The sequence below is a fragment of the Sminthopsis crassicaudata genome, chromosome 4 (genome assembly GCF_048593235.1).
Source record: "Sminthopsis crassicaudata isolate SCR6 chromosome 4, ASM4859323v1, whole genome shotgun sequence".
Classification (NCBI taxonomy): Eukaryota; Metazoa; Chordata; class Mammalia; order Dasyuromorphia; family Dasyuridae; genus Sminthopsis; species Sminthopsis crassicaudata.
Window position 1 is genome coordinate 323245457 of NC_133620.1, and position 27314 is coordinate 323272770.

The following is a 27314-nucleotide window of genomic DNA, read 5'->3' on the forward strand; positions in this document are numbered from 1 at the left end:
TAGAATAAATGTAATCATGTTAAATATGTTTCTAAATTAGTAATATTGTGAAAAAAGAAACAGATCAAAAGGAAAAACTCATTAAAAAATGAAGAAAGTGAAAATAGCAGGCTTTGAAGTGCATTCAGATTCCATCAATTCTTTAATCAGATGTGAGTAGTATTTTGTATCATAAGTCTATTGGAATTATCTTGGATCATTGTATTGCTGAGAAGAACCAAGTCTATCACAGTTTATCATCGCCTGAGTGCCTTCTAAAACTTGCTTGCCTTTGTCATACATACTCCTAAAGACTTCTTACAAACTGGAAAGCTATAATGGTAAAATATATACTACTCATTATAATTATATGAACATCAACTAAAACTGTGATCAGATTTGCCCCAAAGGCAGAATATGTGACTTCTCTTGTTCTAGACAAGCAGAAGTAATGGCACTTCTAACCTGGGCAAAATAGGAAGAGAAAGGGAAGGAAAGGGAAAGAGAAGAGGAAGGGGAAGGAAAGAGGGAAAAGGAAGAAGGGAAGAAAGGGAAGACAGAGAGAAAGGGAAAGAGGAGAAGGAGAAAAGAAAGGGGTAGAGAAGGGTAGAGGAAGAAAGGAAAAGTTTTACAAGCCATAGAAAGCTTTACATAGTCACTGGAACCACCGAGCTACTAGAAATGTGAAACCAACCTTAATCCATAGACAAAGAGTGACTGGTATGACCTTTAGAAAGCAATCAAAGGCCCCAGTGTTTACTACAGAATGTAAACATGTAGTCAATCACAAGACCAAGAAAACCCAACCCTCTGGAAAGTGAGTTATTCCAGGAAATGCCCTGGGGCCTGACTCCTTCCAAGGACACTCAGCACAGAGAGATGTCCTGTTCTCACTAACCTTGGCTTTAGAGCCAGCTATCTTCCCAAGGAAAGGAGAATGAACAGCAGTGGGGAGAACAGGGTTAAAGGGGGAAGAAAGGGAGAGCCCAGAAATAATGATTTTTTAAGAGCTAGGAGAGCCCTTCTTTATGAGATCTATGGGTGCTCATTCATACTTTGTTCTAAGAAAATGAAAAACAGCATGGGGGGGAAGGTGAAAATATTGTACAAATGTCTTCTGGATTTGGGGAGAATGGGAGAGAATGGTGCAAACACCTTAACAGGTGCAAAGCAACTGGCTACTTCATGCAGAATTATATTATGTGAGTTCATATATACAGAAAAAAAATATATATATATGTATATGTGAGTTCATATATAGAAAAATTATTCAAGCTACCTCAACTCTGGAACCACAAGATCTCAGGGAATGCTTCAAGGTCATCAAACTTTCTTTAAACAGTGCTGACAATGCAAGTTAATGCTGCCCTAGGGACTATGCTAACTAATAAGGGAGGTATTTCTTTCAAATACAAAAACAAGAGAAATTTATTTTGTCATTTAGTAAGTGAATTATTCTTTCTCTTTTTTAAAACCTCTCCCCACTCACTCACACTCTACTATGCCGCCCCACCCCCAACACAAATACGTATCTCTGGGAACCAGATTTCTCCAAGATATATCTAATGCTATAGAATAAGTCAGAGGATTCTCAAAGTGCTTCAAATAAGTAACCACTATAAACATTTTCAATACAACACAATAACTGTACACAAGCCACAAGTTTATCATACTGAAAGAATGTGGAGACATTCTTGCTTAACAATCCCAATACCAGAGTGAGAAATGAAGCATCCTAAAAATCTGAATGGGGGAATGATCATCCTGCTCTGATGGCTCTTGATAATACAGAGGTGATCTTAGGTTCTTGGAAGCCAGGCCAACAAGCTTTAAAAGGCTTTAGGCACAGTGCCTCCCACACAGCAAGTTCTTAATAAGTGGCACACACTCCAGGCAGCCAGCTGGCACAGTGCTGGATCTAAAGTCAGGAGAACCTCAGCTCAGATTCTGATTCTGAGACTTCCCTCCCTTGTCAAGATCCTGGAAAGTCACTTACCTTCTGTTTCCCTCAGTTTCCTCATCTATAAAAGAATGATAATAATATAAGCACCTCCTTCATAAGAAAGTAGAGGAAAAAAGAATAATATGTGGGAAATGTTTTACAAATCTTAAAGAGCTATGCTAAAATGTTTGCTATCATTATCAATTATAGGTGAGGTGTCAGAGTTGATAGCTATTTCTGAGAGGCCAATATAAGAAGCATGGATTTTGAACTGGGAAGAGTTTAGATGGAGAACATGATCTCTAAGGTGCTTCTACCACTATATTTATGATGCTAATGATACAATACAATAAGCTTTATTATGTGCCAGACACTGCTCTAAAGAATATGGAGAGAAATTTTTAAAAAACATCTCTGTTTAGACTAACAGCTAAAATCAGAGAGGCTCATTGTCTGTAAGACTTTTTCAGCAATAACAAACTCAGAGAGACCATTTGCTAATTTGTTTTCTAGGTTAGCAGAGAAAATATTCATATGATGAAATAGTAGCTAGGAAGCACAGTAGACAGAGAGCAGGACTTAGGAAGCACTCAGTTCTATACCCCCAGCAGACAGTTATTAGCAATGTGACTTCGGACAAATCACTGCCTCAGTTTCCTTATTTTAAAAATGGGGATAATTTATATCTCTTTCTCCCAAGGTTGTTAAGATAAAATGAAATAACATTTATAAAAGTGCTTTCCATAGCTAAAAGCACTATCCTATTATTACTACCAAACTTTAAAGCAGGGGTTCTCAAACTACTGCCCGCTGCCCATTTATGAGGCCCGAAGGGTTATGGTAAATGGGCTGAGGGGCGGAGACAGAGTGTGAGGTTTTGTTTTTACTATAGTTCGGCCCTCCCACAGTCTGAGGGACAGTGAACTGGCCCCTATTTAAAAAGTTTGAGGGTCACTGCTTTAAAGAAATAGTAAGACAGTAAATTGAGACTACCTCTTTCTTGGCAAAGTAAAGTAAATAACAGAAAGGGAAGATTAAATGATCAATACAATTTTCTATTCTCTTGGATTAGTATAAGAAATCAGGCAGACACAGTAAATTCGATATCCTCCCAGGGATGATGAGCCAATCCCACATTTCGATCCACTCTACTCAGTCTAACAGGCGAAACCAAAGGTATATCTTAGAAGAAAATGCTTAGAAAGTTTTGCTACTGTTTTTCTATCGAGGTGTGTTGGAGTGGTAGGTAGAAAGGAAAGAAAAACATTCTTGATGAAAAATGCCTGCCTTGAAGTTTAACAGCTTGCTAAAATCTCCTTCTCCTCTCGTATTAAATAATGATGATGACTTTGTGCAACTCCACCTCACTTAAATCTAATTCATGAACAAGACAAGACATCACTCTTGTGATATCATTGGTCCTTTTCAAAAATGAAGGATAAATAATATCCACTACAGAGAACATCAGGCTTCTGATAAAGGTAAGACCTCACAGCAGAAGTACTAAAAAAGTAAAGAAGTGAAGATGATATAAATTTAAAAATATAAAAAAAAATATATGAATTCTTTCTTCTTATTCTTCCTTTCTCCCTATCCAAAACTAGATTTTCTAAGTACCTTAATAAAAATGCACATAGTGCTCTAATACTTAATGTATACAAAGATAGCTAAATAATATTAAATACAGCATATGTCTAAATTTTTAAAAAGAATGGATAAGGTGGAAAGGGAAAATGCCTTGCAATGCAAACCTTAAATTGGAAACCTATAATAAAACTTCACTAGCTTAAAGGGATCCAGTCATTTTGTAAAGTAATTTGGAATTATGCTTTAAAAAGGGTAGGGGATTAAAATGCCAATCCTCTTTAACCCAGAGATCCCATTTTTAAACGTGTCCCCCAAGGAGATCAAAGACAAGAATAAAGGTCATAAATACACCAAAATACTGATAGAAGCAATTCTTCCAGTAACAACAACAAAACAAAAACAAAAACAAACAAACAAAAAAAAACCACACAAACACACAAAATGGAAATAAAACAGCTATCTATTCAAGGCAATTGTTGCATATTAACATAAATGGAATATTAATATAATAAAAAATGAAGAATTTAGAGAAACATACACCATGATACCTATGTAAATGGATAGAATACAAAAAATCCTAAACTGGATGCTATATAATTATACTGATCCATCTCCTTTCTCATTCCCTTCTAAGCAGAGGTAGAGGATTATGGGTGTGGTGTAGATTCAGTTTATAAAGGCCTTTTTTGTTGTAGTAAACAACTATAAACAAAGTGGGTACCAGTCCAATGAGGAATGGTTAGGGATATTATGTTATCTGAACACAACATCAGTAAGTAAGTCGGCATTAAAGAAAAAACTCAGGTCAATCATGTTTTTATTCCTATCTAGACTCTACTTTTTAACTCTGGACTTTATCATGCTACCCATCTCAAGTTTCTTCACCATCAAGTTTCTCCATCTCTGGCCTTCTCACACTGGAAAGTGATAATAGTTGAGGTTTTTTTCCCCTTTTCAGAATTCTACAATAGGCAAGTTACTTCAGTTTCTATTGAAGAATACATTTCCAATAAACAAAGATCTTAAAAAGAACTTTAATTTTTTTACACAAATACATACATGCATATAAATATTCTGTAGAAATATCATGCCTTCATTTAAATGCCCCAAAGACAAATTTGCCTCTACAAATTCCTAAGTACATAGCTCCTTCTACATATAACAAGAAAGGGTCATAGAAATCACATACCAGATGCTATAAAATTTCAACATTCAAGCATTTCAATAAGTTTAATAGGCCCAAGAGCAATTTTATCAATTTGCTAGGAGACCCTTATTTTGAAGTAAAAAATAAAATTAGACTCCTAAAAAGAACACAAAAGAAGAGTGAAAGATATTCCTACGGCTGATAACTGATGTGACAGACACCAATTAAGGAAAAAGGATTACAGAAGTTTGCTGCCTCTGGATTTGAATTTTTCCAAATTTAACTCTAAGCCTTAGCCTGAAAGCATGTGTAGGCATAGTGATGTACACACACCCAGTGCAGAAGAAAATTCCTACAGATTATGCCATGTACCAGATGGGCAACAGAACGAAATAGAAAATCCTCCACTATTTTGGAGGCCTAATTCCTGATATCTACTCCATGTTGTGCTGGAAAAAAGCCCCAAACTCCTTATCAATTGGTACATGGATCACAAATGCTAACAGGCAAAGGAAGAATCCAATTTATAAAACCTTCCTTAAACTCTTCTAACTTATCTAGCAAATAGCTAAGTAGTTTTTGCTCTCCTTTTGGTAATTTTATAAGAAGGAAAAAGAATCATTCTAAATCACACAAGACCACTTTTGGTTCCTAAATATGAGAGTGTTAACTTTGCAGACTTTGATTTCAAGGAAAGAAAATTTCCATCTTATCGCTGGGTTTGCATCCCTTCTTTTTTAATTTGTTTGGGATTTTTTGGCTGGACTTGTGTTTTCTCTGGCATGGGGACCTTCCAGTGTGAGAACTCCTTAGACTGGCAACTCATTTATAACTTATAATCAGATTATAATCAAGTTCAAATGCTACTTCCAACTCTTGCCGATTTCCCCATACTGGTTACTCTGCCTATGTCACCCCACCTTTGTAATGTAATCTCCAAGAGACTGGGGGTTGCATTTACTATTTCTTTACATCCTCAGAGTTTAAACACAGGACCTAGCAGATAGTAAATTCTTAATAAGTGCTTGCTGATTGATTACATGACATTACAATGAGATATTACATTGACAAATTACAGAATTGAGAGATTCCATGCTCAACCCAAGCTTACACAGGAATGTATGTCAGGGACTGGACTCAGATCCAAGTCTTCCTGAATCCAAGACTGGTCTCAATCATACTGCTCCCAGACCTACCTTAAAGAACTAACCGAAGAAAGCTATAAAAGTCAGGTTTCTTTTCCATCTCTTCTCCACCTTTGGCTACCTCTCCAACTCTAATACCAAATGAAGAATTTTTCCCAGACTAATTGACATCCCCCAGACAAGGTCCTTCTCTTTCCTTGTGGGCAGATGTTATTTGCATACTGACATATTGTAAATCTAGTAACCCAGGTAACAGGGCTTCAGTTAGCAACTGCAAATTGAAGGTCAGCTTGATTCCTTCTAAAATTAGAAGTCAAAGAAACCTGATTTTTAACAGTTCAAAGTAGGATGTTTGGTTTGCTAATAAATTCCATTTTTATAACAAAGTTTTAGTTGGGGGCTTTAATGCTATGCAATGAAAGTAAGCTGAAGAACTTCAATGTGGCAGTAAGATTTGGTTTTACATATTAATATATTCTTTCTCCCAACTGCTGTTTCTATTAATAATAACTCCATTCTCCCATACTTGAAACCTTGGAATTATCTATAAAATGAGAAGGTTAGGCTAGATGGTTTCTACAATTTAACTAGCTCTAATATTGTAACTAGTAAGTTACATCTGCATTTTCCTGGAAAAAAATGTTTTGGCACCAGAGAGTAAGAGTGAAAGAAACATACAACAGGGGATTTCCCGGGTTGGGGACTGGTTCAAATTAAATGTTATTACTTCAAATGGAGGCAACAGAGTGTTAGTTAATGTATAAGAAACAATGGGAAGAATTCAGAGAAGCATGAGAAGATTATGCACTAATACTGAGTGAAATAGGCAGAAACAGGAACAAATTATACATGTAATAATGACTGCAATGAGGAAAATTGAAATAAAAAAAAAAAAGATCTGAATACTGTGTAATCATAAAGACCATACTTAGGCCCAGAGAAAGGATAAGAAGATACAATTCCCTCCCTGCTTTGCATGTCATACCCAGTTCATAGTTGTTCCATTTTGCTAAAATGTTTTTTTAAAAAAAACTGTTCCTTTTTATCCTTTTGGAAAATCCAAAAGGATGGATTTTAGAGTAGGAGAGGAGAAAGAATTAGATGCAAAAAAAACCCACAAATTAAACATTTTTTTTAAATTTTAAGTATTATTGCTGATCTCTCTGCAGATACACATTTTCAGAATTTTCCCTTATGCCATTCTATTTTTCCATTATCCTCTTTACTTGTAAGGCCATGAAAGGGGAGGACCATCTCATAACTCAATCTTAACTCCATCTGTTGGGACAGACCAGAGTTTTAATGGTGACAGGGAAATAGAGGCAGGATCCTTTCATGAGTACTAATAGTTAAAATTGAGCAGGTAGATAGAAAAATGGAAAGAACATGGGGCCTTAGAATCAGAAAGATCTGAATACAAATCTGAGTCAGACTCTAACTAGCAGTGTTAGCCTGCTTTTAAGTATTCTATGCCTCAGTTTCTTCATTTGTAAAATGGAGATAATAATAAAACCCATTTCACAGAGTTGATGTGAGGATCGAATGAATTACTATATACAAAGTGCTGTGCAAAGCTTAAAGTTCTATATTAATGTTAGGTATTATTATTAATTATTATTAAAATGAGACTTTTATGTTTTTCTACAGTTCCTTCCTGAAAACACAGGTAGACACAAATTCTAATAAATTCATGCCTCCTGGAACTCTTAGAGTTCCAGCCAGCATCTAAAGAGAATTAAACAAATAAAATACGTAATTCAATTCTAGAATGCTGCACTTCAATGACTGACCTGCTTTTTTAGAATCTCTAAAGAAATCACCCAGATCTTGGAGAAAGCAGCCAGATGGCTTGGGTTTGTGAATTGTGAACACAGCTGATGAATTAAACATAGCATGTAAGTTTGTAACTTTCATAAAAAAATTTTTTTCTGGTTTGAGAAATATTACAGAGTAATGTTTTCTAGAGCTGCAAAGTATCTCAGAAGCTATGTAATTTAAACTCTCCTCTACCATTTTACAAATGAGGAAACTGAAACTCTTAGTGATCAAGTAAAAATGTCCCAGATAGTAAACATAGGAGGCAAAACATCTTTGCTCTGACTCTAAAATCACCTAACAATATATAGACATCAGTCTGGCTTCTTATTTTTGCTAATTTTATGCTGTAATGTAGCAGGCAAAATGTTTTTTAATGAATTAAATTCTATATAAAACTTAAAAACTGTAAGTTACTGAGCATTTTATTATCCATTTATAAGAGGGGGAGAGGCAGGAGGGAAAGACTGAATTTAGGCTTTGTGTTCCAGGAAACTCTCATCTACCAAAGAGATTGATCATATTTAATAGTAATTCTAATATATTGAGAGAATGGAAAATTAAGAAAGGAGGAAGCTATTTTCAAAGTAATCTTTAGAACAAGGTACTATTAAACTTTTCCCACTCACAACTTCTTTTTGCTGGAAAAAATTTTTATGTGACTGCAGGTATATAAAATAGGTATACAAATCAAATATTTACTGATAACATTAATCATAATTTTGTGACTCCTCCTGATTCAGTTGTGGGACTACATATGGGGTCATGTTTAAGAAGTTTTACTCTAGGGAAAAAACCTAACTGCAACAATTTTTAAAAAAAATTTTTTTAAAAATTAATATTATGCTGTTGACCTCACTGCAAATGTCTCAATTGTCCACTAACTACAAGCTCTAGTCCATAATTCACTTGATTGCTGGACATCTCATCAGGTGCCATGCTATAATTCTATTCTTAACATCATAAATCAACTATATCATTGCCCAGGAAAAATTAGGTCAATATGCCAATAAGTTCCACTATAATTTTCCAAACTAAAATATGTTTTCCTTATCAACCTATAAATGCTATCTCCTCTAATAAACTATCAGCCCCTTTGGGGATAGAAAGTCTTCACTTTTACATTTGTATCTTAATTGCTTAACACGTAGTAAACATGAATAAACAGTTTTTCATTCATTCATTCATTTATTCATTGAATATATATTCATTCACCCCTCACACATTCACCAAAACTAAGTTTTGGGTGGGAGGGGAGGAGGACATTGAGAGAAGAGAGGAAAGAAAAAAGAAGGGAGAAGAAAAAATGAAAAGAGAGGGAAGAGGAAGATAAGGGGGAAACTGAGAAGTATTACCTATTAAGGTCACTAGTAAGGTAAGAAAATGCTTCAGAGGAAGTGCTTTCAAATTTTTTGTTTTACTTCTCACTACTTGTATTATCTTAGCAAAATCATTTAAAATCTGTGGGCCTCAGTTTTCTCATCTTTAAAATAAGAGGCTGTGGCGAGACTTAATGAACTGATGCTAAGTGATGGGAGTAGAACCAAGAGAACATCGTATGTAGCAACAACAAGATTGCGTGATTATCAACTGAGATGGCCTAGGTTCTTTTCTATAATGAGGTGATTCAGGTCAATTCCAAAAGACATGTGAGAGGAGAGAGCCATCTGTATCTAGAGGAGAACTATGGGGACCGAATGTAGATCACCTTTTTGGTTTTGTTTTCTTGTTTTGTTTTTTTTTCTTTCTCATTTTTTTTTCCTTTTGGATCTGATTTTTCTTGTGCAGCAAGATAAATGTGGAAATATGTATAAAAGATTGCACATATTTAACATATATTGTATTCCCTGTTGTCTAGGAAGAAGGGAGAAAAATATAGAACACAGGGTTTTGCAAGGGTGAATGTTGAAAAATATCTTTGCATCTATTTTGAAAATAAAAAAATAAGAGGCTGCAGTAGATGACTTCAGAGGTCCCCTTCTAGCTGTAAATCTATGTTTATTCTTATTACTGGAGTCATTGACTAAAACACAGTTGTACCAGCTGTGGCAGGTCTGTACTTCAGTTTCAAATAGTAATTAAATTTCTTAATGGAGAAGTCTGGGATTCTTTTTTTTTTTTTATCCCCCAGGGTGACTCTAAGAACAAATCTGAGTCTGAAGACACTCCTTTCCACAGTTCTCAGCTCCAGATACAGAAGAGAATGAAATCTAAGGAAAGGCTCAGAACTATGATTTTAATGGGGAAAGAAGGGGGTCTCAATTTACAGGCAGGGCTGCACATGGGCCTGAGAAGGATCTATTGAAAACATAATACCAGCTTCATCACACAACCTGAGAAATTTAGTAAGATAAGAAAGTGCTCAGAGAAAGTGGTTTCAAATCCTCATTGTACTACTTGCTACTTGTATGCCATTAGCAAAATCATTTGACTGTTAGAGTTAGGTCTGGAAAAGACTTTGGATCTTGGAGAGAAAAGAAGGCCTAAGGGAAAAAATTACTTTTCTCAAATAACACAAGTAGTACAAGCAGCTAACTAGGATTGAAATCCAGATTCTTAGGATCCAAATTTAATATTCTTCAGACTACTCCACTCATCTGAAATATAACTGCTTTTAAAATTTCACCTTACTCCAAAAATCAAAAGCTTACACACAGATTTTGGAGTTGAAAGAAACCTTAAAGGTCCTGGTCTAGTCCAACCTACTCATCTTATAGAGATGAAAGGTTTGGAGTATTTAAGTGATTTGTCCAAAATCACAGGTAGAAATTGACCAGGCCAAGGTTCAAACATGGCTCTCTAATTCCAAATCCTGCATTATTTCCATGTTATCTCACAGCCTCCCATTTCATTAAAAAAAACTTTCTCAGCAGCTAAGGTTTTATTGTTTCTTTGTTTTTGTAGTGGGGTTTGGAAATAAAGGCTGAGACAAGGGGCAAATTAGGGAACTTGAGACCCATTGTGCCATTCAGAGGCCCTAAAGAGTAGAAGAATATTTTTTGTTCTATTTATTGTTGAAATATATATTTTAATTCTTTCCCTTTGGAAGTAAAATAGCTTTCCATGGGAAATAGCAGTACATTAAAATGAGGAAAACTTAGATTCAGATCCACCATCAAACAGCTGGGTGACCTTAGTAAAACCATTTAACCTCTAAGGTTTCCTCAACTCTAAAATGTAAATAATAACAGCATCTACCCTCCCAGGGTTGTTGTAAAGATCAAATTATACAGTCCTTTGCAAACCTTAAAGCACTAAAAAGATTAGCAATTATTATTCCTAGAAAGCCATTTCTTCTTTATGAATTTTTCAACTACCTCTTTATGGACTTTAAACTGAGCTTTTACCTGACTTCTTTATCTCTCTACACATCTTGTTGTTGCATCCTGGAATAAGAAGGTAATTATTGCCCTCTTTGTCTGCTTTAGACAAGACTTATGCTGTTCTGCATAATAAATTATGTTTCCAGTACCCAAGCTATTATTAGGTTTGATCTTCACAATAACCCTGTGGAAAAGGCTGTGAAGTTATAACTATCCCTAGTTACAAAATGATGGAATAAACTTGAAAGAATAAAATAAGCAAAGAAGGAAGGAAAACCAGAATCAAAAGGATGCCTATCAGTGGAGGAATGGCTAACCAAATTGTTATGAATTCAGTGGAATATTTCTGAATCATAAGAAACAGAGAGATGATTTCAAAGGACCTTAGCTAGCAAGAACTGAGGCAGAGTGAAATGAGAAAAAATTGTACAAAGAAAATAACAATTAAAGAAAATCAGCTTTGAAAAACTTGAGAACTCGGACCAGTGCAATGACTGACTAAGTATCCAGAGGATTTATGATATATATTACCAACCTCCTGAAAAAGAGATGATAGAGTTAAGAAACAGGTTTATATTTTTGGACATGGCTATTGTATAAAGTATTATTTACCTAGTTATTTATTACAAGGTTTTTCCTTTCTCTGAATTTTCTACATTGGTGCTAAAGTGATAAAAGTGGACTAGCACTTTCTTATTCAATCATAAACTATATTGCTTAATAGTTTTTTTACTTTTCAAAATACATTCAGAAATAGTTTTCAGCATTCACCTTTGCAAAACCTTGTGTTCCAAACTTTTCTCCCTCTGTCTCCCTTTTCTCCCCTCCCAAGACAGCAAACATAGGTTAAAAATGTACAATGCTTCTAAATATGTTTCCATATTCTTCATATTGACATCATTTGTGTAGAATATTCTGTGAACTATGGCAGAAAACTGAGGGAAAATGGAATTAGTTTGGCAATTTCTAAAAATTTAGAGCATGGAATTCGAGGGGAAAGATATTCTACAGTAAATATTGGCTAAAATCAGGGCAAGAAGCTAACCATTGTGTTTTAGGTGCAGGAATGGATAAACTTGGTACTTATATAAGCTGTTTTTAATTTCTATTGGTGTCACTAATTCAATGCAGGACTTTTAAAGTCAACATCAATACTAACTGATACTGGTGATGTAGAGCAGGGCTTCTTAAATTTAAACTCACTGCCCTTTTAAGCCCACGAAATTTTTACATGACAAGAAAAATTTTTAACTCTATTTTTTTAATTAAAGCTTTTTTATGTTTGTGGCAGCCCTCTTTGTAGTGGCAAGAAACTGGAAACTGAATGGATGCCCATCAATTGGAGAATAGCTGAATAAATTGTGGTATATGAATGTTATGGAATATTATTGTTCTGTAAGAAACGGCCATCAGTATGATTTCAGAAAGGCCTGGAGAGACATACATGAACTGATGCTGAGTGAAATAAGCAGGACCAGGAGATCATTATACACTTCAACAATATTATATGATGATCAATTCTGTTGGATGTGACTCTTTTCAATAATGAGATGATTGATGCCAGTTCCAATTGTTCAGTAAAGAGAGCCATCTACACCCAGAGAGAGGACTGAGGGAAATGAATGTGGTTCACAACATAGCATTTTAACTCTTTTTGTTGTTGTTTGCTTACATTTTATTTTACTTCTTTTTTTCCTTGTGCAGCAGGATAATTGTATAAATACATATACATATATTGGATTTAACATATATTTCTACCATGTTTATCATATATTGGACTACTTGCCATCTAGGGGAGAGCCTGGAGGAAGGGGGGAAAATTGGAACACAGAGTTTTGCAAGGGTTAATGTTGAAGAATTGTCCACTGTTTTGAAAAATAAAAAGCTTTAATAAAAAAATTAAAGCTTTTTTATTTTCAAAATATAAATATTTACATTTATCCTACAAACTTCTTCCCTATAAAATCCTGTATTCTAATTTTTCCCTCCTTTCCTCCCACCCCTCTCCCTGAGTCAACAAAAATCCAATATATGTTAAACCATGTGCAATTCCTCCATAAATATTTCCACAAATATCTTGCTGCACAAGAAAAATCAGATCAAAAAGGGAAAAAAGTGAGAAAGAAAACAAAATTCAAGCAACAACAAAAAGAGTGAAAATACTTTGTTGTGGTCCATATCAGTTCCCACTGTCCTCTCTCTGGATGCAGATGGTTTTCTTCATCATAAGACCATTGGAACTGGTCTGAATCACCTTATTGTTGATGAGAACCAATGACAAGAAACTTTTTTTATTAATTTTATAATTATACATTTTTTGACAGTATATATGCATGAGTAATTTTTTTATAACATTATCCCTTATATTTATTTTTCCAGATTTTCCCCTCCCTCTCTCTGCTCCCTCCCCTAGATGACAGGCCATCTTATACATTTTACATGTGTTACAGTGTAACCTAGATATAATATATGTGTGTAAATCCAATTTTTCTTATTGCACATTAAGAATTGGATTCTGAAGGTATAAGTAACCTGGGTAGATAGACAGTAATGCTAACAGTTTACATTCAATTCCCAGTGTTCCTTCTCTGGGTGTAGTTGTTTCTGTCCATCATCGATCAGCTGGAAGTGAGTTGGATCTTCTTTATGTTGACGATATCCACTTCTATCAGAATACATCTTCATACAGCATTGAAGTGTACAGCGATCTCCTGGTTCTGCTCATTTCACTCAGCATCAGTTGATTTAAGTCTCTCCAGGCCTCTCTGAATTCCTCCTGCTGCTCATTTCTTACAGAGCAATAATATTCCATAACATTCATATACCATAATTTACCCAACCATTCTCCAATTGATGGACATCCATTCATTTTCCAGTTTCTAGCTACAACAAAAAGCACTGCCACAAACATTTTGGCACATACAGGTCCCTTTCCCCTCTTTAGTATTTCTTTGGGATATAAGCCCAATAGCAGCACTGCTGGATCAAAGGGTAGGCACAATTTGATAACTTTTGGGGCATAGTTCCAGATTGCTCTCCAGAATGGCCGGATTCTTTCACAACTCCACCAACAGTGTATTAGTGTCCCAGTTTTCCCACATCCCCTCCAACATTCATCATTATCTGTTCCTGTCATCTTAGCCAATCTGACAGGTGTGTAGTGGTATCTCAGAGTTGTCTTAATTTGCATTTCTCTGATCAGTAGTGATTTGGAACACTCTTTCATATGAGTGGAAATAGTTTCAATTTCATTATCTGAGAATTGTCTGTTCATATCCTTTGACCATTTATCAATTGGAGAATGGTTTGATTTCTTATAAATTAGGGTCAGTTCTCTAATATATTTTGTCAGAGCCTTTAACTGTAAAAATATTTTCCCAATTTGTTACTTCCCTTCTAATCTTGTTTGCATTAGTATTGTTTGTACAGAAACTTTTTAGTTTGATGTAATCAAAATCTTCTATTTTGTGATCAATAATGATCTCTAGTTCTCCTCTGGTCATAAATTCCTTCCTCCTCCACAGGTCTGAGAGGTAGACTATCCTCTGTTTCTCTAATCTATTTATGATCTCATTCTTTATGCCTAAATCATGGACCCCTTTTGATCTTATCTTGGTATATGGTGTTAAGTGTGGATCCATATCTAGTTTCTGGCATACTAATTTCCAGTTTTCCCAACAGTTTTTTTCAAATAATGTATTTTTATCCCTAATGTTGGTATCTTTGGGTTGACAAGAAACTTTTAAACTTTTACATACATACATACATACACATACACACACACACACACACACACACACACATATATATATATATATATATATATATAGGTATACAAAATAGACATTTACTGACAATAAATCATAATTTCACAATTCCCACATTTAGTTATGAGACCCCTTAAGGGGTTGCAAACCAAGTTTAAGAACCTAAAATCTAGAGATCAGGCTAATTAATTTTAGTAAGGTCATCTCACCACAAAGGTAAATTTACTACTCAATAGATTAAAATAGGAGAGAAATGTCATGGGAAATTTCCTGTATTCATGGTGGTTTGAGAGTCTTCGTTCTTAAGCATAAACTAATATAAATCATTTTTTCCCACATAACAAGTTAGCATAGTTAAGCAAAAACAATTCCTTAATTGTCCATATTAAAAAAAAAAAAAAAAAAAAAAAAAAAAAAAAAAGCTTCAAATCAGGAAAGTCAATCTTGACACAATGTGAGTTTACTAATAATTAGCTTTGGGGTTTTATTTGTTCTACTAATGACTTATAATTAATAATAATAAACCAAGAATGAAATTAGAGGATATAAGAAATAAAAGGGATTAGTTTTTTTTTAATAAGTTAATTTCTTCACTCTTTTTATTTCTGAACTGTTAATTGACTAGGTTATCATAAGTTGAGGGCATTTGTTATTGTTGATTTTAAAATAAAGGGCATTATTTTTAAATTTTGCACTCTGCCAATCCTAATTTTACAATGAAGCTTTCTGTCCTCGAAGGGCAAGAATTACACTTGGCATTATTCCAAGAATGTTTTCCACACCTTCGAGAAACATTTTGCTTTCAGATCTCAGTTCCCATATGCTGGTGTGAAACACACACACACACACACACACACACACACACACTTATATATTAACATATTTTTTAAAAATAAGAAAAACTTCAACTGGAGATATGGAAAGAAGAATTGTGTTCTAAATTTTCATGGATTCACAAAGTCTTAAAGATGAAAGGGATCTCCACAAATAACATTCTCATTCTTTTTGTTGTTCACTTGCATTTTGTTTTCTTACTCATTTTCTTTCCTTTTTGATCTAATTTTTCTTATGCAGCAAGATAATTATATAAATATGTTTATATATATTGGATTTAATATATATTTTAACATATATAATATATTGGATTGCTTGTCATCTAGGGGAGGGGTGAGGGAAGGAGGGAAAAATTTGGAACACAAGGCTATGCAAGAGTCAATATTGAAAAATTATCCATCTATATGTTTTGAAAATAAAAAGCTTTAATAATAAAAAAAGATGAAAGGGATCTCAGGAATTATCTATTCCAACTTAAACTTATCGTTGACTCTCCACTTTAACACCTCTAGCCATAGAGAACTCAACAGCATTTCAGAAAGCCTATCCCACTTTGGGATTGCTCCAGTTTGGCAGAAAGTTTTACTTATATCAAAATAAAAAATGGATATCTGCAACTTTCACTCTGCCTTCTAATTCTGCCTTCAATGCCAGTCAGAACAAACCTACTCTTGTATCTTCCACATGATAGATTTTCCAGCTCATTCAGTGAATGAAACCATTCATAGAATGAAACCAGAATGATGCTATACTTCTGCACAATATTTTTATAATCCCCTTAATTTACTCAATGATTATTTATTTAATCTCTATATGTTTCATTCCTAATCATTCTCAAAAGCAGCTTTTGACTTATTCTTACAGCTTTTCAAAGTAACTCTGGAAGAAAGTTTATAAAATGGAATGAAGATTGTTGGTTTTTGTTTTGTTTCAAATAAGATTTGCCTGTAGAAAAGGACACACTTTTCTGACTTTTTCCTAGATAAAGTTCAAACAACATTGGGAAAACTATTATCACTTAGCTAATAACTTTACAAATTCAGAGTTGTAGCCAAAAAGCAAAAAATCTCTGTACTATACTAATGGGATATCTTCTGAGACCCAGAAGGTCAAGTTATAAGACATTAGTTGTCTAACCCTGGACAAGTCATTTAATCATGATTGCCTCAGTTTCTTCATCTGTACAATGAGTTGGAGAAGAAAATGGCAAGTCACTTCAAGAAATCCCCAAATGGGATCACAAAATCAAACAAAATTAAAAAATCAATGAACAACAACAAAAGAAGTTTAAATCAAATTCATTCATTAATGATCAACTATGCTAAACACTGAGGTCATAAAGAAAAACAAACATACAAAAAAAAGTCCCTGCTCTCAAGGCACTTATAATCTAATGAGAGAGACAACATACAGATAATTAGGTACAAACAAGATAGAGAAAGAATAAATTAGCAATAATAGTAGATGGAAGGCAGTAGTATTAAAGTAAATAATTCAGTTCCTTGTTATGGTAATGTAATTCTACCTTCAGAAAATGTGAGTCTACTGTTATATTAGTAGCATAATTAATAGTTAATAAATATTTGATGTGGGATGCAACAGCATCAAACAGTCTATAATTCTCTCTATACGTGTTTAGGTATGATAGATTATCAGAAGAAAAGAAATTCCTAGTTCTTAAGATTTTGTTTTGGTATGGGACTGTATTCAAACTTTAATAGTTAAGGAAGTAACATGAAAAGAGTATTGGACTTCCAAATAGAAAAGTAGAATCTAACTTCAGTTCTGACATTTATTGGTACTTAGCAAATCATTCCGTTTTTCTGGGCTTCGATTTCTTAATCTGTAAAATGGAAATAATAATATTTGTGTTCACAAGGTTATTGTGCTGATCAATGTATGCCAAGTGCTTTCTGAAAAAAAGTACAATTCTGAAGCAATTATAATTATTAATAATAAAAAAATAAAATAGCAACATGAATCACTGAAATTCAATAAAAATGCTTAATTAAGATTCTGTCAACTAGAAATGTCAGCAATTGCCCAAAATAGCATTCTTTCTTTTCTTCAATATATATTGATTAATATATTTAAATACAAAGGGCTGAATCACATCTAAATACGTCTGCAGTACAGGTATAAAGTTTTCCCATCACTGATTAAAAGACCATAATTAAACAGTCATTGAAAATTCTAGCTACCCAGGAGGCTTAGGCTAGTGGATCTTGTGAGCTTGAAAATTCTGAATTGCACTGGATTGTGCTAAATCTAACTGGAATATGGTAAGAAAGAGAAGAGAAGAGAAGAGAAGAGAAGGAAGGAAGGAAGGAAGGAAGGAAGGAAGGAAGGAAGGAAGGAAGGAAGGAAGGAAGGAAGGAAGGAAGGAAGGAAGGAAGGAAGGAAGGAAGGAAGGAAGGAAAGAAGGAAGGAAGGAAGGAAGGAAGGAAGGAAGGAAGAGAGGAAGAGAGGGAGGAAAATAAAGAAAAAGAAAGAGGAAAGAAAGAAGAATGAGAAAGAAGTAAAGCTTTTAAATTCAATCCTTCTGCTTCATTGGGGGGAAAACTCAATGAAGACCACAAATTCTGGAATTGACTCTAAATCCAGCCAACCATGTTGCCAAGATGTGACCTTGGTCACCAGAGACACTAGGCAACACAATATGAGTGAGCACATCAGAAGTGCTGAAAGTGAATCAATAGCGTCATCTTAGATGGCAAGCACAAACAGCTTCTAAATCAGAAAGAAAAACAAGCCTAACTAGAAAGAAAGGTTCTAACGGTATTAGAGGACAGCAGAGGGTCTGAAGATCCTGGCGCAAACAAGAGTGGTGATAATTAACTCAGGCACCATTTATTACAATACAGACATTTTGCAGACTGTTTGACTGCAAACATTAAGACCAAATCTCAATGCAGAAATTCAAAAAGATGAAAAGAGAAAACAAGACCAATCCTGTGAAAAGAAAAAGAACTCATACCGGAAGATGCGAAAACACAGGATTGATAATTTACTCAGGTAATTTTCTGACTAGGACAATTATGCTCTCATAAAAAATGTTTAACTTGTAAAACAAATCAATTTCATTTCCGAATACTTGCTATCTTGGGGAGGGGGGAGAAATAACAGTATCCTTTCATTCAGCAATCCTCATTTGTATTGGATCTAATTATCAAATCCCAAATAACAACAGAAACTGACATTCAAATAGCTAACAACAAATCCTAACAACTATGTGAAGATAAACAGCATGAGTATGACCTATCCCACTTCAATCCCTCCCTCTTTGAAGAAAATGACTTCAATTAAATCAGGAAACATCTATTAAATGCATCTATTAAATAGGGGAAAGAACATGATTTCCTGTGTTGGTTTCAACATTTCTTTCATTGAATGACTGTAGACAAGTCATTGACTCCCTCTGGGCCACAATTTACTCTTCAGTAAAATTAGAATAAACAGGATTTTTGCTAACTCCTTCACAGAACTATCAGTTATGTACTTAGAATATGCTAAAGTTTTTAAAAAGTGAATTATTTTCATGATGATCTCTTTTTACTAAACTCAAGGGAACTTGCCTCAATCCTTATCCTCTGACCTCTCTATAATATAATCGATACTTTCCCATATGAGAACTTTTGTGACATTGCCTAAATAGTGTTTCTTAATTGCCCTTGCTGGATTTTCCGTGCATTAAGTATGGGTGGACCCTCTCAGTAATATCCTAGGTTCATTTTGTTTTACTATCTCATTTGGAGATTATTCTGCTCCCATGAGTTTAAGATGTTCAGCTCAGTTCTCCATTACCAGTTATCTATTGGATTTTCCCCACAGGCAGCTCAAATTCAACATGTTCAAAACAGAACTGAATATCTCCCCAAACCCACTTCTTTTCCAAATTTTATTGTTTTTGTCAAAGGCACCATTATCTATCCAATCACATAAGTTTACACCTTCAGAACCATCTCTGATAGTTGCTACTTTCTTATCTCACCTAATCAATCAGTTGCCAAGTCTTGTCAGTTCTACCTCTCCTCTTGACAGCCACCACCCAAGTTCAGATCATCATTACATTTTATCTGGACTACTATAGCTGCATCATATTTGGTTTCTCTGCTTCAAATCTCCCCTCTCTCCAATCCATTCTTTATAAGTCTGTCAAAGTGATATTCTATTTTTTTTTTAATTATAGCTTTTTATTTACAAAATAAATGCATCGGTAATTTTTTCAACATTGACCCTTGCAAAACTTTCCATTCCAAATTTTCCCCTCCTTCCATCCACCTCCTCCCCTTGAGAGCAGGTAGTCCAATACATGTAAAATATGTTAAAATATATGTTAAATACAATATATGTATACATATTTATACAGTTATCTTGCTGCACAAGAAAAATCGGGTCTACAAAGAAAAAAACCTGAGAAGGAAAACAAAAATGAAAGCAAACAATAACAGAAAGGATGAAAATGCTATGCTGTGTTCCACATTCATTTCCCATAGTCCTCTTTCTGGGTGTAGATGGCTCTCTTCATTACTGAACAATTGGAACTGGTTTGAATCATCTCATTGTTGAAAATGGCCACGACCATCAGAATTGATCATCAAATAGTATTGTTGTTGAAGTACAAAATATCTCCTGGTTCTGCTCATTTCACTCAGCATCAGTTCATGTAAGTCTCTCCAAGCCTCTCTGAAATCATGCTGCTGGTCGTTTCTTACAGAACAATAATATTCCATAACATTCATATACCACAATTTATTCAGCTATTCTCTAATTGATGGGCATCCATTCAGTTTCCAGTTTCTTACAACTACAAAGAGGGCTGCCACAAACATTTTTGCACATACAGGTCCCTTTCCTTCCTTTAAGATGTCTTGAGAATATAATCCCAGTAGAAATATTGCTGGATCAAGTGGTATTCACAGTTTGATAACTTTTTGAACATAGTTCCAAATTATTCTCCAGAATAGATGGATCTATTCACAGATCCACCAACAATGCATCAGTGCCCCTGTTTCCCCACATCCCCTCCAACATTCATCATTATCTTTTCCTGTTATCTTAGTCAATCTGACAGGTGTGTAGTGGTATCTCAGAGTTGTCTTAATTTGCATTTCTCTGATCAATAGTGATCAAAGTGATATTTTTCAGGCACAGAGCTATATTTGTCACTCCTTTGTTCAATAAATTCTGATGCCTCTGTATTACCTCTAGGATCAAATACTAACTTCCATCTTTGGCTTTTAAAGCTTTTCACAACTTAGCTTCACCTGACTTTTCCAGAATCATTACATATTATTTCCCTTCCTGCACTTTATTGTGCCAGCCAGACTGGTCTTCTTATTCCTCATTCACAACATTCTATCTCCTGTCTATATTCTTATATCCCATGCTTAGAATGCACTCTTTCCACACTTCCATCTCTGAAAAGCCTTCATTTGCTTCAAGGATGACCTCATTTCTCAGGCGTATCCTGATCTCAATTCTCTGGTACTCTCCAAATTCACTTTGTCTATATTATTGCCATTAGTTCCTATCCCTAATAGAACATAAACTCCTTGAGGTCAGGGACTTTTCTATCTTGTAGTATCTTAGAATTGCACATATTTAACCTATATAAGATTACTTGCTGTCTTGGGGAAGGGGGAGGTGAAGGAAGGCAGGAGAAAAATTTGGAACACAAAATGTCACAAAAATGAATTGAAAACTAACTTTCCCATATTTGGAAAAATAAAATCCTATTGAAAAACTTAAAAATAATAAATAATCTTGTATCTTAACATTAGTACCTTGCATATAGCCCATGCTTAATGAATACCTACCATATAAATGAACTTCTATTCAGAGTTCAAAAAGACAATCTGCTGCTAAATCTAGCATTTTTACCATTTCACCACACTGCCCGGAAGGCCCTTTAAAAAAAATCCAAATCTTGTGCTTGCTTCAGCAACAAATATACCAAAATTGGAACATTACAGAGATTAGCATGGCTCCTGCACAAGGATGACATGCAAATTCATGAAGTGATTCATATCTAATAATAAAAAAATCCAAATCTCCTGATGTATTTAAGATGACTTGATTTACAAAAGAATCAGCTTACATCGAACTTTTCAGGAATATATATATATATATTGCCAAAAGAAAAAAAAAGTAAGACAGATACCTGTCTATGACCCATAATTAAAACAGGCATTTTCTGAAATGTCACTCAAAATATGAAAAGGATAGCTTCTGCAGGACTCTTTATTATCTTCCTATCCTAAACCCACCCTTACTACTGTGTACTGAAATTACATACAGATAAACTACATTTAAGAATTGATTTTTTTTATTCTTCCTAACCAAAATGAATAAATTTTTTCATAAAAATTCACAACACAAATTAAAACCAAAGGGCTCATAAGCCCTGAACATCCTGGATCATTCTACAGAATGAACGTGGGGAATTTGGAGTGTCCTCCAGGTCTGGGATCTTCAACTTCAGACGGCAGGGACTATGCCCAGATAACCCCGAGTGTGTTGTCTAAAATGAACTGTGTAATCCTGACTTGGGCCAACTCCTACATCTGCTAGATCTGTTATTGTTGTTTAGTCATTATCAATCATGTCCGACTCTCAATGACCTCTTTTGGGTTTTTCTTGGCAATGACACTGGAGTAGTTTACTGTTTTCTTCTCCAATTCATTTTAAGATGAGGAACTGAGGCAAACAGAATTAAATTAACTGCCCCAGAGTCACACAACTAGTAAGTGTCTGAGGCCACAAGTCTTCCTGACTCCAAGCCCAGTACTCTATCCACTGACCCCTTGGAGATCTGTTAACATCATCCAAATTTTCTGTGTTCTAGAGACTCTTAAGAAGTAGCTTAGGCTCTTCTCCTAGAGCCATGAACACAGCTGTAATCTGGGCTGTAGGCATTCAGCTGTTGTTCTTGGGTTACTCTCTTCTTATGCTTTAATCTGCATCTTCCATTCCAAAGCTTTTGATGGCAGATATCCATCCCCACACTCCCAAACCCAAGAGAAATGGGAAAGGAAGACGAAATAAAGGGGGGAAAGGAGGGAAAAAAGGTCCTGACCCTAATTCGAGCCCTACTCAGTCTCCAACTGTTTTGATTCCCCTGAAAATTTTAGCCTCTTAGTCTAAACTCTGCTTAGAATGATGAATAGCACTTTATCCCAAACTCAGCCTCTCTCCCAGCCATTTCCTGTGCTCCTACACCTAGGAATAAATCAGAGATGAGACAGAGGCTATCTTCCGCAGTCTCTTTTCTGCCCTCAATCCTGCAGAAAATTTTCTCTCCTACCCAAAAACAAAAACAAAAAACAACATAGCTCCATTCTCTCCCATTGCATTCATTAACTATAGCAAAATTTACTAAACATATAATTGTAGAGACCTGTTCTAAGCGCTGGAAATAAAGAGATGCATAAAACATAGCACTGCCCTTCAAGGGTTTATAATTTTATTGTTCAAATAAAGCATACACCAAAAAAAAAATACATAGGAAAATAAGGCAGCATATAGTAAAAATGACTGAATAGTAGTATAAACAACTAAATGACCATGGTCGGTTAAGTTTAAGGTTAAAATCAGAAAACCTGGATTTAAATATGAGATTTCCTATTTATAATTTGTATGACATTGGGCAAATCTTTTAGTGACATTTCTAGGCCTCAGTAAAATAGAATATTGGATGGCTTTTAAGATCCCTTCCTGTTCTAAATTTATTATTTCATGACCATTTATCTCATTAATTCCTTTAGTTTTCCTAACAAGAAAACAGAGAGTCACAGAGCTTGTGTCTTGAAAAGCTCAAAAGTAATGGATTTGAAGAATTTAAGGCCCCTTTTTCTTCAAGGTGTGCTGCTTTCTTCATTTAATTTTTTTTCCCTTTTATCCAGACCTACAGAATTTGAGTACTACTCATAGGTTTAGATTACTTTCCAACATGGAAAGTTTTAAATTATATTGTGGTAGCATAGAAATGGAAATTGTGGGAAATAATTGTGATGGAATACTATTGTGATATAAAGAATGATGAGCTCGATAATCTTAGAAAAATATGGATGATGGGCAGTTAGGTTGTGCAGTGGATAGAGCACTAGCTCTGAAGTCAGAAGGACCTGAGTTCAAATGTGACCTCAGACACTTAACACTTCCTGGCTGTGTGACCCTGGGCAAGTCACTTAATCCCAATTGCCTTAGCAAAAAGCAAAAAAAAAAAAAGTAAAAGTAAAAGAAAAATATGGATGGACTTGCATGAAATAATAAAGAGCAAAACATGCAGAATAAAGAGACTTGTATATAGTAACAGCAATGTGGTTTCAAGAACAACTTTGAATGACTAAGTCATTTTGATTATTACAAATAATATCCAAAGGACATCTAAAGTATGTATAGAATGGTAATACATACACACAGGATATATGCAGATATATGTATTTGTACATACATATATATGTATGTGTGTATATGTATACATACACAGATATATAGAGACACTTATGTCTAATGGTAACCATGGGGGGAGGGGCGAGGGAGAAGAATGAAAAAAGTACATGATAACTTTATTATATATTTAAAAGGAATAGAAAGTTGCAGTTTCACATGCAATCATCTTTTTTAAAAAAAATTATACTATGCTAAGGAAATGTTTGTTTTATTTTATAAATTAAAAATAAATAAAAATTTGAAAATAAACTATATTAGGAGAAAGGGACGAATAAAATGTCATGGTTCAGTTTGGAGTAGTTAGCAGGAGCTATAGTCACGATAAATGTACTAAAGTCAACTTCCTCACAGAAGACACCATAACAGCACAGAATGGATTTTTTTTTCCCAATGGCCCCCTTGGACAGCCTCTTGATAACCAGTCACTGGCTAAGCTGCCAAATTGATGCTCTCAGATCCAGAGATAAAACTATTTTCCCCATTCAAACTGATGAGAGGCATGCAAAAATAGAACAAAATGAACCTGAAAGTTAGAGGCATAATCTCAAGCTAATCAGTTAGGTTCTCAATTCTTGGTTTTCCCACTTCTAAAATGGGGGTTTCTGTATTTTACCCTCATTTATCTCACACAGATAAAAGTCAGTGAGTGAAAGGCACTAAGGACAAATTGTAAATATGATACCTTAAAACATTACAAAACCTTGTTTCCTAATATGAAATCACCTGATAGAGCAGGGCTTTCAAATTATGTTAAACACCAGTTTTCCTGAAATAAATACACATAAAGTGAACAGTTCATCCATGAAGAATGCAGACAATAAACATACCTTGGAATGACCCAAATGGTCATTCTTAATATTAGTTCTCAAATAACTTTACCATTAGTTCTCAAATAACTTCTTCAGCAATGACACACTTTCCAATTTCCAGAGAAGTAGTGCCATTCTTTGTTGCTGTTGTTGAGAAATCTCTCACCCATTTCTTTTCCCCTGACAGATCCTGACTTTTAAAAAACAGCTTTGTCTTTCATCTTCCCTTCATTTCTGTGCTTTATACTCCAGAAGTAAAGAAAACCCTTAAAAAGAAAATTCAGCCAGCAACTGTTCTTTCATTCTTTTTTAGTAATCTAAAACTTTCATCTAAGGTGCTCAGGATATGCTTTATTAGGGACACCTTTGGGAAAATGTACTTTTAAAAATAAAAGTACAGCATATTCCCTTGGATACTACTCTAGTTTCTTTTGCTCAATCAGCTGTATTGTACTGAACCTATATTTAGAATGTGTGTACACACACACACACACACACACACACACACACACACACACACTCACACAAAGCTTGAAACTTTCCTCCTCTGGTGGAAGGTCACTTATGCCCTGAAACAGTTCTTCTCCAAATAGTGAAACTAAGCTTTTGCCAGTCACCTAAATCTAAAGTAGTGTCATTCACAATAGTGTCACTACTGTACTCTTGGTCTAGCACTTCCAAAGGAATGTGTGGTCTTGACCTAGAAAGGCACTGAAATCCTGATGGGCTGACTCATCACAAAGACTGACATTTGACAGGTCACAGTAAAGTTTGCTCTTTTTAAAAGTCTGTAGAGGAGACAAAAATGCAAGTCAGGTGCTCTACAATAGTTGAGCCAGATGCACCTTTTTTTAATGAGTTCATGCAGATGCCCCCACCCCCATCCTCCAAAAAAGCAATACAGACTTACAGTGATTATATAAGGTCTTGAGAACAGAAAACCTCTAACTTTCTCTAAATCTGCTTAGTGACCAAAAAAGAAGAAGTTTATGGCTGAGTCATACTTACAAATGGATAAAATACACAAGAAATATTGAGACTCACTTTAGCTAGAACTGATATGGCCTGAAATACTATCAAACTCAAGAATTATATTTAAATCAGTGATTTCATGTTTAAAGACTATTATAACAGAGGATCCTAACTTGAGGATAGTTTCAAGGGGTCTGTGAACCTGTATGAAAGAAACAATGACACCTTTTTTAAAACCAAGATATCAATGAAAGTTAGCATTTATTTCAATCTCTTAAAAATACTATGCTGAAAAAAAAATACTATGCTGAGGAAGGGTTTATAGGTTTCCCCAAACCTGCTAAAGGATTCCATAACAATGAAAAAAATTAAGAACACTTATTGCATAAGGAATGCCCAATATTATTTGCCTGGCACATGCCATTTTGGTATTCCTTAAGAAACTGGAATTTTTAGATTAATACAATGATCCAAGATAATTCCAAAGGATTCATGATGAAAAAATGACATATACCTACAGAGAGACAAATAATGAGTTCTTGATACAAATTGAACTATAATTTTATCTTTATTTTTCTTACTTTTTTTGCAATATAGCTCATATGGAAATATAATTGCATGATTTCACATGAATAATTGATATATTTCTTGCCTTCTCAATGGGGGCTGGGAAGGGAAGGGAAAGCTTATTTTACTTTTCTGTTGAAGAGGTCAAGCTTCCCCAACGATGAGGTTTCCTTTGGAACATCCTTCAGAATTTGGCACACAATATTTACTTGTGGCTGACTGCCAGTGCCTGCTCATCTCACTTTAGTAACTTTGCCATCACTGTCCAGAGAGCCTACCAGCTTGTAATGCACCCCATGGAGATGCTCAGTTGCTAATAAGCTTCAGGTTCTTCTCTTGACCATTCTTACCCTAAGGCCCACTCTGCAATGCCCTTTTATCTTCTTCTTCTGCTAAAACCAACAGAAATCCCAGATTCAAAAGAAGACTTCTCCAGGAGTTGTGGGTTGGAGACCCTCGTTTTAGACTCCCCTTCTTTCTCACTCTGACATCTGAGCAAGAGTCAGGTTCAAACAGATCCTCTAAGGCATATCTTTCAGATCAAATAATATCCCTTCAGGAGCAGTAAAATGACTTTCAGTTTGGAAGGAAGCCAGAAAACTGGGAATATCTAAGGCAAGGCTGAGTCAGCCATATACAATCCTGTTGGCAGAAAAGCCTAATTTGCAATTACTCTACATTAAAAACCATAAAGATTATTTGAAATCTCACCATCCCCCAGTGTCCCCCTTCCCTCCACAGTACATTTATGTTGGACTTGCCAGTGAAGGAAGGTCATTGCAGGCGTCCCATCCTTATCTCCATCAAAGTCATCAAAGACATCTGATTGGCTGTAGCCCAAGAGGTGTGAGGTTGCCCCCAAAGCTGAGGTCTTCTATGGGTTTGCAGTTCCCCATCATCACTTGCAGCCTTTCACAGCAGAGCAGAATCTCTCAGGGCATTTCACTGACCTCTCACACTGACCTTACCCTCA

The 27314-nt window shown here is 35.0% G+C and overlaps 1 protein-coding gene and 1 pseudogene across 1 annotated transcript in view; one reads left to right on the forward strand and one right to left on the reverse strand.

The window, feature by feature from the left end:
- PITPNC1 (phosphatidylinositol transfer protein cytoplasmic 1) overlaps positions 1–27314 on the reverse strand; it is a 355282-nt gene that overhangs the window by 238131 nt on the left and 89837 nt on the right. The window lies entirely within an intron of this gene.
- LOC141541977 (U6 spliceosomal RNA) lies at positions 21475–21574 on the forward strand (annotated as a pseudogene).